Source organism: Mytilus californianus, unplaced genomic scaffold (assembly GCF_021869535.1).
Source record: "Mytilus californianus isolate M0D057914Y unplaced genomic scaffold, xbMytCali1.0.p SCAF_11, whole genome shotgun sequence".
Lineage (NCBI taxonomy): Eukaryota > Metazoa > Mollusca > Bivalvia > Mytilida > Mytilidae > Mytilus > Mytilus californianus.
Genome location: NW_026262593.1, coordinates 24,201,516 through 24,215,466, shown reverse-complemented (window position 1 = coordinate 24,215,466; position 13,951 = coordinate 24,201,516). Strand labels below are relative to the sequence as shown.

General features: G+C 31.3%; 1 protein-coding gene across 4 annotated transcripts in view; it reads right to left on the bottom strand.

Annotated features, from left to right (window-relative positions):
• Positions 1-13,951, bottom strand: part of LOC127719758 (uncharacterized) — a 72,227-nt gene that overhangs the window by 46,569 nt on the left and 11,707 nt on the right. The window contains exon 1 of one of the 4 annotated variants that reach the window (XM_052226009.1): positions 7,401-7,963. The exons of 2 other annotated variants lie outside the window; for them this stretch is intronic. The gene's annotated coding sequence lies outside the window, so the exon portion shown is untranslated. Of the gene's footprint in view, positions 1-1,012; positions 1,203-7,400; positions 7,964-13,951 lie in introns of those variants that run through there. One more of the 4 variants, XM_052226010.1, reaches the window with a different exon arrangement.

The following is a 13,951-nucleotide window of genomic DNA, read 5'->3' as shown; positions in this document are numbered from 1 at the left end:
ACAAAGCTACACCGATATCAAGACAAAATTCCAAAATGAAATAATATAACAAAAAAACTTTCGAAACCTTTTTTGAAGTTCGGAAGAGAATTAAAAGAACGAATCAATTTGGGTATCGACTTTGTGGTGCATTTTAATTTTAATCTAAATAGGATTAGTGAGACATGCCTTTTCAGTATATGACATTTTACTTATGTTATTCAGACCTGAATACTAGACTAAGTATCTACCACTAATGTTCTATGATTACTTCTAATGACACTTTCCCTTTGTTTTTAAATCACGTAATTTGACGAAGACGAAAATAAAAATATCAATTCACACAATGTTCACTCCAAAAAATACAATAGCAAGCAATCCATCCGAAAAAATACTTGAAAAAAAACTCTTAATAAATTAGCGAATAGCGGGAATTATTGTTCAAAAAGACTCTATATTTAAAAAAATAATTTATAAGAATCGTGGCTAAAGAGTATGGAGCGTGTTTTCAATGTAGACGTTTTGCAAGAACACAACTCGTATTTACAAAATTGCTAACCATAATTTTTTAACGCAATTGGGATATTTTTAGTATTGCCCGTATTTATTTATTGTCATTTTTCGAATTGAAAAAGAGATACGTGCTTAACTATATTTTTCGGAGTACCCAAATGCTTTGACGGGACACGTGCATAGAAAAGAAAGTCCATCAGTATTAGATTTAACACTCAAAACTTGACAGTAATGGGATATTTTAATAAAAGTAGGCAAAAGCAAAAATTATTCTATTTATTATTTCTAATTAAATCTGATGAAAACAACGAATAACGAACGTTATTATTATTTGAACGTACATTAACGTGCATTTATAAGGTGGGCTAACAAAATTGAAATACAAAGTAAGAAACAAATATAAAGACCTTTTCTGCATATTGAAAACAATTCAAATCAAATAATTTTAAACATTACAAAAGTGAAGCTTGATTTACACTTGATAATGAAAATTATCAAAATAAATTTATAGTTATCATACCTGTTTTATGAACACAAATCCTTCTACACATATTCCACAGAATGTAAACAATGTTTGATTTTAAATATCAAATTCATGTTCGTTCAAAAATTATCAATGCTAATAAAGTCGTTTTTAATTCCCTTAATTAAATCTCCTGTTCCATACCGATAACTGTAAGTAGATTAAAAGCATAACTGGATTGTCACTGGCCGTAACCTGATTATTTCAAGTGAATTTACGGTCAGTATATAGATCAACAAAAGGAAGAAATTAAAGTATATTTTCGTAATTAATAAACAGTACACAAAGCAATCCTATTTTAGAGATATCCTATATCTGACACGTCTTTTCATTAAAATTTTAAATGCCCATATAAGTGGAAACCTGTCTCGAAATCATTTGTTAAATATTTTTGTATCAATTATTGAGTTATGCATTAAACCAGATATAAGTTTTAATATTCAATATTCGTGGATTATACAGAAAGGTAATACCATATTTTATTTTCATAACCGTAATCTTCAGAAAAATAGACAATATACATGTTTTACAGTAACCCATTTGTACAATCAACATAGCCGTTTGGACTGCAATATAATGTATAAAACAAGTCTTTCAAAAATATTTATCATCCTAATGACTCGATTATTTTTTTCGTGTCTTTGAAGATGACTGTTTTAAATTTTACAAAGCAAAACAACATACCATATACATCAATAGAAAATTCGATTTGTGAATGAATAGTTCTATATTCAAATTGTACACGTAAAACAGCAATTAAAATCAGCTGACTAGCCTTTAAATGAAGATTACAAAGATTGCCTTTCAATGCAAGCATAATAAGTACATTACTAATATTCTTAATGTTTGAAATAACAATGAGAAAGGAGTAGAATTTACAAATGAAACATAAATATACGCTCTGAATGCAAATTACTACAAAATGGAAAATAATAAACGAATCTTAAAAAATGTTTAAAATTGTAGAAAGGATAGGGTAAGCGAAAATGTCTTATACATAAAATATCTCGGATTGTCTTATTATAAAGATTTGTGTTTACTCGAGTTATGGAGGGTCTTGAATTGGTTACTCTAAAGAAAATACTGAGATGTGGTTTGATTGTCAATGAGACAAATATCCACCAATCACCAAATGTAAACAACTATAAAAGGTTACCGTACGACCTGCAACAATAAGCAAAACCCATAGAGTAAAGTCAGCTATAAAAGGACAAGGGTTAACAATATATCAAACAAATTAAGAAAATATATCGGTCTTATACAAGCAAATAACACTAAAGGATAAACACTCGCAGCAGTCATGCAACGACAACACAAAGACTGCAATTTCTTAGCTATATAAAGAAAGTGGCGGGATTAACTTGCTTTTGAGCACCCATCCCCCGAAAAAAATAGGAGCAATGGTGTTACAGTCAATATTAGAACAAAATGTAAACATCAATCGACGAGGCATCGATTCATCATAATGTAATTTAGATTGAACAGGTAAAAACTTTACGTATTATCCAAGAAAAACTAAGGAATACCAGGGACATAAACATCATCTTGATAGAGTAAAATCATTTCACCGAGTAGAGCACAATAGAACTAAACAAAACGACATAATTGTTACACGAGAATAAATATATCACATGTTTTAGCGTGTATAAGGGCATATTTCGTCTTTTACACATAAAAACATAGATTATCTAAAATGGAATTTGCTTGTAATTTGTAACAACTTCTTACAAAATTATACACAAAAGTCAGACATATGTATGCATGATCAATTGAACAAGGTCTTTACTAAGCCAGGTCTACTTACATCTACATTTCGTTTTGTAATAAAGTTGATAGAGGACAATTTTAAGACCAAATATGGTCATCATTTGGCAGCTACAGTCTGTGATAAGAATGTATTTAGAAAGCTTTGTCGAGTATGTTATGTAATAAGTATTTTTAATGCAATTTTAAAGGAAAGCCTCTGGGTAAGAGGTCTGCATGTATATTTAATGTCTTGCAACAATCCCGATACCAGAGAGGAACCAACTTATCCCCAAATAAAAAAAAAATATCCTGCTAAGAAGCCTTTACCACTGAATCATGTAGAAACAACCATTTCAGCTGAAGTTGTGAGTTTTACGAGAGAGTGGAAGATACCAACGGGACATTCATACTCATAAGTAGAAGACAAACTGACAACGTCATTCAAACAAAAAGAGAAACAATGAAAAGACGTATTACAGTCTACAAAACATAATATAAAAATTTAAGGTGGTACATAACACTACAGGGAGATAACTCTGTAAAAATCAGCTGAACGTTTTAATCACGTTCTATTGTTAAGGAAATATTAAGCTTCTCGATGATCAAAATTAGTGTTTGTCAAACTGCTATATATCCAATGAAATTTTTCCGATAAAGTGTGTAGTTCAATTTTTATGAAATTTTTATATTTTTGTCAAAGGGTCAAAGTAAATATTTTGTCAAAATTTTATGAAAATTAAACGAGCCAAATTAATTTTAGTCAAGGTGTTTGGTACCATCTTAAAAACTGAGCAACAAACTATGTAAAAACTTACAATTGTCATAGAATTCAAAACATCGTTCATTTTAGTCTATGATACATAAAAGGGCAGGATTTGAATTGTATAGCCAGTGCCTATCCCGATACATTGTAGCATTTAAATAGTAAAATTGAGAAGATATGAGAAATGTTGCACTTCCTAACGATCTCTTGACACACAAATTACTTTTTTTACACTTCAATCATATAAGTTTGTAATCTATAGCAATTTAATCTCAAATCATTACGGATCACTGCCAGTCAATGAACAAAACCTACTACGAAGTAATTGAAAAACAATAATTTATTATTGTTAAGGTCTTTCGTCTCAAATCGATAATCATACAACAGTTTGACAACCTGAAATGACGTTCTGAAATGTAATAGCAAAACCTAAGTACTCGGTCATTTCAGGTTTAAATAAATAGAACTTAAATTTATGAAAATTAATTAATTCAACACCTATTCTTCACAATTAATATAATTTTATAGATAGAGCACGAGGCCCAATTTTTCTTTCATTCATTTGTTAAATATTATGATAATTATTCCATTCAGATAAAGTAATAATGACATTAGTACTGTACATCTTGACAATCCATCACGTTTCAGCGATGTTTACTGTTCATAATCAAACATTTTTAAGTTTATCAAAACTGTGGAAGCACACAGATGTTATTATTTTGTTAGATGGACTGAGGTTTATAAAACGGACAGTCCCTCAATTGGTTCAGTGCGATAATGTACATTGAAGCCCGGCTGGTACGTGCTTGGCCAGAATTTTACGTATCAAAGAATGAAGTTATAGGTTTAAAGAAAGAAAAGACTCCGGCTCATTTATTCTTTGTTTTCACATAAATTCCAACCAGAGTCGTTGCAGATATAAGTTTTGAAATCCTTGGTTTTCCTTCACCAGAAATCGAACAAACAGCTTTCGTATACAAGACAAGCACGCTACAACGCGACCACCCATATTGCTATAATAAAAAAAAAAAAAAAAGACTCAAATTATTCGGATATTTTGAAAGATCCCTTTTTTTCCTGAGTTTTCCTTACACTAATTGGAAGACATTAATGAAAAATATGACAAGCTGAGGCTGCAATTTTTATAGCTGACAATATATGACAAGTCAAAATTTGTTACATGTTCGAAACACTTTTACGCCTTTGATTTTCGATAGCAGCAAAACTTAACACCAACACCCTGTTCACCTACATTTTACTACCATAAGATAAGATAAGATAAGATAAGATAAGCATTTTATTAATCTAATCAAGAACCCATAAAGGGCATCATTTACAACAATATTAAGCACAATATGATTGGAAAAAAGAAAAGAAAAACTAGATCCTAATATAATACTATCATATATTGGACAGGATCAGAGCCTAACACATCATGTGTCTTACATAACTATAACAATAATTGCATAATAATTAAATATTATTTTATATATTTTGTATCCACCTGGATCTTATTTCTAAACACTTAATTATATAATTGCCTAGGCACATAAGAGTTGGTAAATGCTCATTTGTGAACAGCCAGAAATATTTTTTATCCTTGGGTAATTCTTTAAAATTATTACAAAAACTGTTTACTTTATCCCATAATAATTTTCTCTGTTCGTTATATAAAGGACAACTTACTGTGAAATGGGTCTCATCTTCAATAGAATTTGATCCATGTGATAGGCAGTGATGACATAGACGCTGACTTCTCTCTATGTATTTTTTACTATATCTTTCTTTCTCAATTTTCACGTACCATATATATTTGACAACTTATCCCCACGTCTAAATATATATATAAAATATATTCTACTTGAGATAAAGCAAAAAAAAAAAAAAAACCCAACCAAACCAAAGTGCGAATTTATCCTGGAAAAATTATACACAAATAAACAAAGGATAATTTAAATGGGTTTTTGTTCTGTTTTGCACTATTTACAGAAAGACAACACTAGTGTAAATTTACTCATCGGACAATCTACACTCCGGAATAAAAGCACAAATCATCACAAGCGACTACAACTCAAAAGAGGATGGATGCATCTGAAACATGCTTACAAAATTGGAACTTCAGAAACTCCAGTACTAGAGTCAAGAGTCAACAACTATTAGTATGTTATGTACACGGTATTTGATGGGCTGTTTTCTGATATTGACCCAGACAACTATCTAAAACCGCCAATACTCAATAGAGCTACCACAACGAAAGAGTATAATTATCAGCCAACACATATTACAGTGAAGCAAGAAAAATATAACACAAGGTGTTTTACATTCCCACAAGCAGGACACAACAATACTAGTATTCTAACTCGCTCTTCATGAAAACTATCATTGATTGAAACCACTTGGAAGATTGCTGTGTGCGCTAAAAGTGTATCGAGCTGTAAATTTACTCTCGCGAACCGTCAATAAATCGGCGGCGCCCTCTCATCTGTTGCATTAAAGCTATTATTGGTGTATTAAACGTATCCATATATGCAGATACAGAGACTAAGTGTCAGTACCAGAATATAGAATATATAGATGTTTTCTTATATAGAATACTAAACATAACAATTTAAAAAAAATATAATGGATCGTCAACTCACGTTCTTAGATTAACGTTAATGGAACACTTAAAACATACCAAGAAGCCTGTCTATTAAAGTGATTAATTTTTATATTAAACTTTATCAAACTATACATCAATGACCCTAGACAGATATAGCAGATAAGTCAAGTCAATGTTTTGATCATGGGGACATTCAATAGACAATTTGGTAGATACCGTGTCATGTTAAAGTGATCAAAGGTTTAGCACTGTGTGAGAGAAGTTTGATAGTATATGACATGTAAATAAAATAATTCCCATTGAACAATTAAATTATTGGATATAATTTATTGTATCTGAAATGACTTGAATATTTTTGAAACCATAAACACATGAATTGGATGTTCTCGTCTGAATTCTAGATAATGTATAAAATGAAAACAAGAATTACTACAAACACTATTTTGGACCGATAGGACAAGATCGTATCTTTTTTTAAATATATATGTATCTAAATTTGTTAACCTCTCGATCTACCGATTTCAAATGCTGTGTAAAATTCTTAAATCATAACGAAAAAAGTAAAATAAAAAATACCGAACTCCAAGGAAAATTCGAAACGGAAGGTCCCTTATCAAAAGGCAAAATCAAAAGCTCAAACACATCAAACGAATAGAAAACAACTGTCATATTCCTGACTTGGTACAAGCATTTCTTTCTGTAGAAAATGGTGGCTAAAACCTGGTTTTATAGCTAGCTAAACCTCTCACTTGTATGACAGTCGCATAAATTTCAATTATATTGACAACAATGTGTGAACAAAACAAACAGACATAATAGGAAAAAAATGTCAAAAATAGGACTACAGCAGTCAACATTGTGTTATAATCTTAATCACTATAAAAACAAACAAATATGTCAACAAAGAAAAACAAAATGCATATAGACAAAGCACATAGGCAAAAATGAAAGACAAGAATACAAAAAATGACCACAGCACAATAACACAATGGCGGGATGTATAAGTAACGAGCCACGCCAAATGGATATTACCACAAATGGACTAAACAGTAAAGGTTAATGATTTACAAAGACAAATAAAAGAACACCATAACACGTAATTAAGATGATAAACAACGCAGTACCTAGAATCTATACTTCAAGACCATCTTCTTTTTTCAAGACGCATATACACACACACATTAAATTAATAAGAGAAACCATGTCATGTGTGGAAAAATAAAAAAAGGCAAACAAACGATAGACAGTGTGTGAAAATTTGATAAACGTCTTACCTTTTACCGTGGTGACTTTAATACATGTACCTGTTATTAGGTAAAATGTTCACACTGCACATTCCACATATTTATTTCAGTTTTGCACGAAATATTCTTTTCAGCAACATATATATACTAGTTAAACACTATAATAATACAAACATTGGATTTCTTTATTTGTAAATATCTCCCAGTGTGTACTACACGTATCTTCTCAAATCTGTTTATTGTTTTAAATATACCTTATCATTGTTTGGCTGTCAACCTGACGGTCTGAATTGTATCTATAATTTTTTTGGAACGCTTCTTATCCATAAGTCTAATTGTTTAAGTGTGAGACAAGGCGACACGCAGAATAATCACGAATAGTCAAACATATGAAGGTTCAGATTAGGTCACTGATATGTTTTTGACTTAAAAATCGCCAGTCTAAAATATTCTAAATCCAGTTACGCAGAGAAGTTTCTAAAAACGATTTTTCATTATCATCTGCTAATGCATCTAAAATCCACTTTAATCCATCCATGCATTTCCAGATAGTGACGTTCCACACTGAAGCTTTAGTATAGTACATGTATCCTTTATTTATTTTACAACCGAGGAAAATGAATTTAGCATTTAAAGTACCATTTATTAATATGATTTAATCGTTTAAATTTAAACAACGAAATGTTGTTATACCGAAGTATATATATGTATGTCGATAATATCGTAGTTCAGTGTCGCACCTGATAAAGTGATACTTAGAAACCCGATTTTATATCTAACACTTTAATGACAAAGTTTGTGAAGCGAATACTAAGAATGTTCGTGGCAGTGCCAGATTTAAAGCATTTCAAAATTAAGTGATTAACCTGTGATGGTAAACTGATTAAGTCACCCGATCTGAGTAAATTCTAGATTTTTCATCAAAACAAATTGTCAACCTTTTGAAATGTCCGAGATTGAATTTGATATAATATTTCCATTTAAACTTATAATAAGTCAAATATTCTACAAACGCAATTGTAATGTGCTTTCATTATTATTATTCATTATTCATTATTAACAAAAATTACATCCACTTTGACCAACTCAGAGGTCTTGCTTTCAAATCATCGTAACACAATGCTGAGATTTGTCACAAGAACAAACACATATTGATATATCTGTATCAGTAGAAGTATAAAGTAGGGAATTAACTCATACAAACTATTATTATTTAAATCAAATTGTAATTTTTAAATAATTTTGAGTTATGACAAACCCAACTCATTTAAACGATAGGTCAGCAGGTAAAGATTCGTTATGTGCATTAACATATATAAATTAGTTGATATGAAATAGATTGCAACAAATGTGCATACGCAGAAATGTCTCGCCTGCTTTACTGGCCATTTATTTTATGTTAAAATCTTAAAGATAAAAGTTTTACTACACGTATCACATAAACTTAACATTTATAAAGATCCATTACAATGAGGTCAAGGTCAGATAAATCTGTCAGGCAAACATGTACACCTTACAATTAATCCGTACACCAAATATAGCCGAACTATTGCTTATGGTAATTGAAAAACAGACCAAACCACACAAAACGTAACATTGACCAATGAACCATGAAAATGAAGTCAAAGGTCAGATAAAATCTGCCAGACTGGCATGTACACCTTACAACTTTCCATGCACCACTATCATACTTCACGTTAAAATGCCATATTTTGATTGGCTAATACGAGGGTGTTAATTTACTCTATTACCCTTCATGGAGACGCTTGATCAAGTGTGCGCTTTATTAAATACGACTCTATCCTATGGCAAATACTCTATTACCCTTCACGGAGACGCTTGATCAAGTGTGCGCTTTATTAAAAACGGATGGTTGTTATGTACTAGACGTCATAGTTTATTACTTTGAATTTGAAATTTAATCGACAGTAATAACAGAACATTCAATATAATAAATTAAATAACACATGTCGACTCAGTTGACAATGTTTTTCTCGGGGTAACAATCTGCTCTATCACCCTCTCAGCTATGTGTTATTTATATATATAGTTGACCTAGTGCTTATAGTATCTGAGAAACGGATCTAAAATCACTATCAAAGAAATGAGGTCGATGCCAGATGAACTCTGTCTGACGGATATGTACACGTTGCAAGAAACCGATATACCAAATATGGTTATCAGATTACTCATAATAAGTAAGAAATTCTCATGACAAAAAAAAACAATTTTTTTCCAAGCAGTCGCTGAACCATGAAAATGAGGTCAAGGACAATGGACATATGACAGACGGAAACTTCGTAACATATAAAGGTATCTTCATTCAAGGTATGAAATATCCAGGTCTTCTACCTTTTGAAATATAAAGCTTTATACAAATAGTTTACACTGCCGCCGAATAGTAATCATATGTCTTGCATACTGCGACTTTCGTCTCAGGCGAGACGAAAACTTCAGACTGATGACTGAAAGCAACTTCTTCGGAAGATAACGTGATTTGTCCATATAATTATAATAAAATGAAATTCAATACACACAGAAATATAATGCGGTATTGTATGTAGTAAATAATTATTTATTTAAATGAAAATGAACAACCTTTAAAAGGCTCTCCTCTTAATTATGTTTGTATTTAGACTTAACCTTTAAATGTTTACACGCCGTATGAACTATGTCAAATTGAACAGAAATTCCTTAATAAAGTGTACATATTAAGTATATATTTGGTAATTAAAATCGTGTAGGTTTCTCTATTCACAAATTCAAGATATAAATTGTATTCAAAAATTCAAATGATACCATGTAAACGCAAAATCAAGAAAAGTATTTCCATCTTCATGAATAAAATAATTCTGATGAAAGATTTATAGACCAATGAAATATATTATACAACTATTGAACGTGATTATTCTTTTGATATTGTTAATCGTATGATAATCTTAAAATGTAGGAAAAACACTGGGACTTTACTTTTCTTCATTCCTATAGAATTTGCCAACATTTAGAATTGATACTGATGTCATATGTCACATGTATACTGTTTCCCCCCTAATTATAATATACTTTTTATAGGATAGGACCCTTTACATCAAACAATTCGAGCATGACTATCTTTTAGTTGTAATCTATCATTGTAGGGAATAAATTCCAACGCAACTTTCATACCTAAGCAATATTGATATGTATCCTTAGTTTTAAATATCCTACTGCTTTATAACGTCTCTTTGCGTTTAACCTCGAAACAACAGAAATCAATTAGCTGCGTTGGAATATATCATTAAAAATTTTCTCGTAAAAATTAATCATATGCAACACTTTAACGCCCTTCACAACTAAACTCTTTGTTATATATAAACTGAACAGAAATGCTTCAAATTCTGCCTTTTTTCGTTGCCTTGCGCAAGAAAAAGAACCCCAGAGGGTTTAATTTACACGAATACGGACACCGTGCTTTCTGATACCCCGCTTAAAACATTCCGATGTACAAAAATGAGAAGAAGATATCAAGACAATCATAATCAAGTCAGAAGCCTGCGTTCAGCGGTTGTTTTTGGTTGCTATCTTTTATATTTGTTTTTCGTTTATTGCTTTGTTATAAATGGTTTTCTTGTTTTAATTGTTCACATTTTATCTTGTCGGGGCCTTTTATAGCTGAATTTAAGGTATGGGTTTTTCTAAAAGTTGAAGCTCGTACGATGACCTAAAGTTGCTTTCATCCATACTATTTGGCCTTTGGTGGATAGTTATCTCATCGGAAATCATACCACTTCTCATATAATCCATACATTGAAAAAAAAACATAGCCAAAACGAAAACAAGAAGTAATTTATAGGAAAATAAAATAGCCGATATCTTTCAAATTTTCTGGTGATACTTCATGAAACCTGTTAAGAGTGTTTGTTTTATTGCCTTGAGCGACATTATCCAAGTAAAAACTGTGGCAACCTTAGCTAGCTTCCTGTAGTAGCGAGTACGTTTTTACTCTGCTTTCCAGATTATGTGCCGTTTTTTCCTTGATCAAGTAAAATGGTCATCCTGTTGATAGCTGCACTGTGTAGGGTTAAATTGTGTGTGTTACTTTCACGACATATGTATAGATAAGCAAAAGAGTAGGTTTTTGACCAAGTAAAACTGGTTAAATCGCAGCACATGTTGGGCTTGTACCAAGTACGGCTATCTGTTCCATGGGTTGTTCGTTGTTGTTGGTCTTTAATTGTATGTCTGATTTTTTAATAGATTTGTGGTGTTGGTGGTTGGTGATATTCAATTTTCATCGTAAATTTTACAATTTTCAGGGGCGTTTCTATGATATTTGAAAGAGGGGGCGTAGAAGCAAATCTTTCTGGACCTTTTTTTTTGCTTAAAATCATAAAATAATTGTGAAATGCACTAATGTAACAATATAAGCAGATAACGATAGTTTTTTTTTGTTTTTTTTTTAAATGGGGGGCGTACGCCCATTACGCCCTCACCTGGACCCACCCCTGATTTTATTACAGCCATACTCGACCATAAAGGTTCTTAGGCTTTCTAGTTTGAACATGCTGATGTTTCATACTGACCAATACGGCCTCAACTACTATATCTATAACAAAATGGATATAATGAAATTCCAACTTGTACAGCTATGATCTCTGTTTATCTTTAGCTATTTTTTTTAGTATTAAGTTTAGACAACATGTGAGTTTCGTTGTAATTAATTTACATTTGACCAAATAGTTTCCCTTAGATTTAGAAGTTAACTAAAATGGCATTTTATTTCCTTAGATGCACAGTCATCCAAGTAGATATGAAGCTGGTAATTTGTTAATAATCTTAGCATAAGTAATTACAGAATAATTTCAGTTTTGTTCTGTTCAACAATTTTTCACTTTTAAAGGTAAAAATAAATTGATTACTATGGTACCCGATTTCTGCCTTTATAGCTTATATAGGGCTAATATCCATTCAAACCATGAATCATTTCAACCCGACATGAATGAAATGATCTTTAGGTCACCCATTCTAAAGATTGCACTTGAAGATGGAAATGTGAGGTATTTAGGATCCGCGCCAGGCTTTAGTTTAAATACCTGTCCCAGACCAAACCCAATGATTCACTATGTCTCAAATATTCATACAAAAGGAGCGACACAATACATATCTTGTAAATCTTTTCAAATGTGAACAAAAAGAAATGCCTATTTCCTTTGATGCATTCCGTATATATGTATTAGATTATGTATATCTTTTTGTTCAGTTTCAATTTTAAGGAAGAAGACATTCAAAACACGATTTCTACGGTCAAGGCTGAATATTTGAAGACCAATCAAAAATACATTATCTTCAATCTGTCATGACTATCTTATTGTTGGTTTCTATATGTATATGTTTCATTGTTTTTGATCACACTGACGTGAAAGCATTTGAAAAAATTGTTTTAAAACTAAATTTCATCAACATAAACGATCTAAAGACTTTATCGATGCCCATTTAATATTTTTATCAAATATATTTCTATCTCGAAATAAAGCCTTAAAGTAGAATGTTTTAATCTCAAATCTTACCAGAACAATTATATATGTTCTGATTTTCTACACCGGGTATACGTTTTCTATAAGACCATGAACATTTATACCTATACCAATCTAGATAGAATGTATGTATACCATCTACTGTCGAAACTAACCAAGGTGCTAAACAGTACATACCTACAGTTTCAGTCTCAGTAAACAAAGTGCTAAACAGGACATACAGTTTCAGCCTCAGTAAACAAAGTGCTAAACAGGACATAACTACAGTTTTAGCCTCAGTAAACAAAGTGATAAACAGGACATAACTACAGTTTCTACATCACAAACCAATTTTTTTATTAGGACATAATACAGTTTCAGCCTCACAAACCAAAATGCTAAACAGAGAAAAACTACAGTTTCAGCCTCTCTGACCAAAATGCTAAACAGAGAATAACTACAGTAAAATGCTAAACAGAGAAAAACTAGTTTCAGCCTCTCTGACCAAAATGCTAAACAGAGAATAACTACAGTAAAATGCTAAACAGAGAAAAACTACAGTTTCAGCCTCTCTGACCAAAATGCTAAACAGAGGATAACTACAGTAAAATGATAAACAGAGAACAACTACAGTCTCAGCCTCACTAACCAAAATGCTAAACAGAGAATAACTACAGTAACACACTAAACAGAGAATAACTACAGTAAAATGCTAAACAGAAAAAATCTAGTTTCAGCCTCACTAACCAAAGTGCTAAACAGAGAATAACTACAGTAAAATGCTAAACAGAGAAAAACTACAGTTTCAGCCTCTCTGACCAAAATACTAAACAGAGAATAACTACAGTAAAATGTTAAACAGAGAAAAACTACAGTTTCAGCATCACTAACCAAAGTGCTACATAAACTTATTTCTTGACACTCTTTGTAAATGCAGTCTTTTTAACCGTGTATTTCTTTATTAGTCAAAACATGTGTACCACCAACACCGATGACACTATGGCCATCTGGAAAATGTCATTTTGTAACATCAACAAACTTGAAGATCTATATTTGAAAGAAAAGTTAAAGTTTTAAACAATTCAGGAA